The sequence below is a fragment of the Ailuropoda melanoleuca genome, chromosome 8, assembly GCF_002007445.2.
Source record: "Ailuropoda melanoleuca isolate Jingjing chromosome 8, ASM200744v2, whole genome shotgun sequence".
In the NCBI taxonomy this organism is placed as follows: domain Eukaryota; kingdom Metazoa; phylum Chordata; class Mammalia; order Carnivora; family Ursidae; genus Ailuropoda; species Ailuropoda melanoleuca.
The window spans coordinates 64,489,015-64,493,136 of record NC_048225.1 but is presented as its reverse complement, the minus strand read 5'-3'; positions in this window follow the sequence as shown (position 1 = coordinate 64,493,136).

Here is a 4,122-nt window from a genome sequence, read left to right as displayed (position 1 = left end):
CCAATCCACATCAGCTCCTGGAACCTTCCTCCTCTTTTCAGAAGCCGGCTCTCCTGGCCTCACCCAACGAACTAGCAGACAGCTGTCAGATGAGGCTCAGTGACTCACAGGATGCCACGCAGCTAGTGAGTGGCTCAGCAAGCCAGCCCAGGGCTCACTCCTGCCAGGAAGGGGCTGGATGAACTGGCACATGATCCCTATTCCTGCTTTGGGGGGCCCAGGGAGGACAGGCAGGCCCCCCCCCAGCCCCCCAGATGCTGGACTCTGATGCAGACGGAAGCCGCTCCTGGGCTCTAGCCTCACTGACCTCAGAGTCCCCTCTGGTTCAGAGCCCAGACAGATCTAGCAAGTGGCCCACCCATGGAGGCTGAGGATGACCTCTGACCCCATGTTTTCCCATGGCCCTCCCCTGGCAGCCTGGACTCTGGCTGGGGTCAAATCCTGGCCTGGAGGGGCAGGAGGGGGGCGGTGGGCACAGGGCCCTACTCCTCACCTGCCCTCCTGCCTCAACCCCCATCACCCATCTCCCCAGGACTGCCTGGGCACTGGGTTTGTGCCCCACTGCCCTCCGTGGTGCCCTCAGCTCTGGGCCCAGGGCCAGGTGCAGACTGGCCCCCAGCCAGCGCTATTGATCCCCCAGCCCCTCACCGCCTTCTCCTCCCTCACGGCACAAGATCTGGCTCTGGCTCTTTACCATTTCCGGCCCGAGGGACCCTGTGGAGATCTGGGCCACACCCAGAGCAGGTGGAAATGAAACCGGGGACTGCCGTCCCTCGACAGTTCATCAACCCATTGCCACAAACCTCCCAACCCACGCTGGCTTTCTTGGGCCCCTGGCCAGGGCTGCCAGAGTTAGCAACCCAAAATATAGGACTCCCAGTAAAATCCAGATTTCAGATAAACAACAAATACCTAATTAGTCTAAGTATGTCCCCAGCTGTATCCCGTATTTTATCTGGCGGCATTATCCCTGGCGACTGCCCAGGTGTTTCATTTCCCCAGTAAAACCCTCCAAACACCTGCAAACCCTCCAGCCCTTGCAGGAAGTCTCGGGAAGCAGGGGGATTGGCCCCACCCCCACCTGGCCCCAACACTTGGACTGAGTCCCCCCCCACCCCGCAGCTTCCGGGGTCAGGCAGGACTCTGGCTCTGGCTGGGAAGAGCTAGAGGGTGTGGAAGCAACTCGGGCTGGCCACCGTAAGGCCTGACGTTATGCTGCAGCCATCAGCCACTGTGGGGGCTTCAGGAAGGGGTCACTTCTCTGAGCCTCAGTTGTGTTGGCTCAGAAGTTGGAGGGGGCGATGGATTGGCTGGTTCTTCCCCCTCTAATCTCTGAACGCATGAACAGCCAGAAAGAGGGAGAGATGGCTCCTTATTGGACACACCCCCACTGTTGTTAAATTATCACAGGTTCCCTAGCCTAGGAAGGTGCCCCGAGAACAGTGGATTACACCTGTGGGCAACCCAGGATCTCAGCAGCCCCTGGAGCTCTCTGAGCACCAGGCCAGATGCTCGTCGCCGCAGACAGGATGGGTCCTTAATCCAGGAGCCCTGGTGGTGGGTGGAAAGTTCACTTGCAGCCAGCCACCAGACTCCAGGTCCACACACCAGGGACTCCAGTTGGCTCTGGGACTGGGGAGACTGGGGATCCGGCAGAGATGTGAATGAAATCCTGGCCTCTCCTCCCCGACACAAACCTTTCAGGTTCATTGGTCAGGCACCCCAAAGCAAGGCAGACACTCATGAGCACCTGGCCTACGAGTGTGTGGGCGCCTGCCAGCAGCCCCCGCAGCCCCTGCCCTAAGTGGCCGTTTCTGGGGCCGCGGCAGTGCGTGGCCTCGGAGACGGCCTCGCTGCCCGTGATCGTCAGCATGAAGGAGGGAGGCAGGCCCAGGCCGCAGGTGGTCAGCCTGCCCAACATGAGGGTGCAGAAGTGCAGCTGCTCCTGGGATGGGGCGCCCGTGCCCAGGAAGCTGGAGCCTTAGGTGTGGGGCGCAGCCACGGAGGGATGTGGCTTGCGTGCCTCAGGGCCCGGGGAGAGCTGGGGGTTACAGAACTGCTGATGGGCAAATGCTCTGTGCCATCTACGGAGCTGTCCATTCAGCTCACCTCCTGATTTTTGCTCCCCAGGGTCAAGACTCCCTGGCAACTGGGTAGCCCCCACCCATCTTCTCTGTTCATGTTATGATATCCCAAGCACTTCACTCTGTCAAGTCTATAACCTAAGAGCAGAAAGCCAAATTGTCATTGTTTTCTTGAACTGTCGCTGGATCTGGGCTGAGCTCTGTGGAATGGGCCTGTTTTAGGGTCAAGATTGGGTTGTGTATTCCCAACCCAGATAGTAGCGAATTTTCTAACAAACAAACAAAATACGTTTTAATCCGTATTTCTCTATTTTACCTGGAACGCTGAGGGAACAGAAAGTTCTAAAGGGATTAGGTCAACCTGCTTAGGAAGCCAAGGAAGGAGCTAGAGAGGACGCAGTCAAGGTCTGTTAGTAATATAGGCAGGTAGGACTGAAGCCATTCAGGGTCCAATGCACCCGTCCTGCTAGAATCCAAGCAAACATCTTTCTGTCACTGTTGACATTTTTACCTTCCTGGGCACAGTGAATAGGCTTTGTTTCATTTCTACTTGCTACAAAATAAAAAAGTGTGTGATGAAAAGCTCATGCCTTTACCTTTGGGGGCAGATGAAGGAAGCAAGCATTGAAAATGTTGGATGTGACATTTTCGAATGCCCGGATTACAGGGGCTGATAAGCTGTGACTTCCATCCCAGCCTGGACATCTTGAATTCCTAGCCAGTGGGCAGAGTTCTTATTAGCTCTGCATTCCATGCCCTCCAAACCATTATTTCCTTCCCTATCTGACGGAAAAGTCCCTGCCTCCCATACATTTACTGGAGATTTAAGGAAATGGTGTTTTTACCAGCAACCCCACATGGATGATACGTGACAGGGGTTATGGCTATCTCAACTCACATTGGGACACAATTGGCCTTCTCTTGATTTCGAAATGAACTTCACCTACTGAAAATCAAGTTTTGAAACCCCTTTCCTCTCTGAAATTTTGAAATCAAAGATTCTAACGTTTCTTTTCTTTCTTTTTNTCACATTGGGACACAATTGGCCTTCTCTTGATTTCGAAATGAACTTCACCTACTGAAAATCAAGTTTTGAAATCCCTTTCCTCTCTGAAATTTTGAAATCAAAGATTCTAACGTTTCTCTTTTTTTTTTGTCAGTGTCTTCATCATTCTAACTCCTGGGGATAGAGCCTGGCACTTCCTGGACCCGTCAGTACAGACCAGGCAGGTGGTGGTGCCATTAACAGGCAGGGAAGGAATGAGGACATGCAGGACGGGGGTGTGAGGGATGAGGAGAGCAGACAGTCTGAGAAGTCTGGGGTGGGGGGCGGACGTCCAGCCAACCACACCCAGGAACCTGGGGGAGGTCAAGTGAGAGGCCCTTGGCAGCAGGAGGTAACAGCAGGAGAGGACCGATGCCCAGGCACCCGTCAGGTGGACAAGAGCTGAGCGCAGGGGCCCTCGGCAAACTCCAGGAAACAGTGGCTGGGATTTGAGGTTGGGGGTAGGGGGAGAAGGGAGAAGGAGGAAGCCGGAAGGGACAGAAAAGAACTGCTGGAGAAGCAGGAAGAGACGCCGGGCCCCCACCCCGGCGCAGAGAGCCACAGGCCGGGCTCCAATCAGGGGCAGAGAGGAACGGAGAAGGCCTTTCACGTGGCAACGGAAGANCTGCTGGAGAAGCGGGAAGAGACGCCGGGCCCCCACCCCGGCGCAGAGAGCCACAGGCCGGGCTCCAATCAGGGGCAGAGAGGAACGGAGAATGCCTTTCACGTGGCAACGNACGGAAGAAGAGAGCTCAGACCCGGGAGAGGCCCGAGAAACTGCAAGGGCGCCCACGTGAGGGTCAAGTGCGGCCCGGCTTTCCCGATGCGTAGTGGCGGAAAGGCCGCGAGGTTCCCCTGCTCGCACGCCCCGGGCCGCAGATGCGGAAACCCGGGCCCGCGCTGCGTCCCGTCCCGTGCGCTCTGCGCCGCCCCCCGGAGAGCTGGCAGTCCCGCGGCGCAGGCCACCGGCTCCGGGCAGACCCGTTCCGGGCA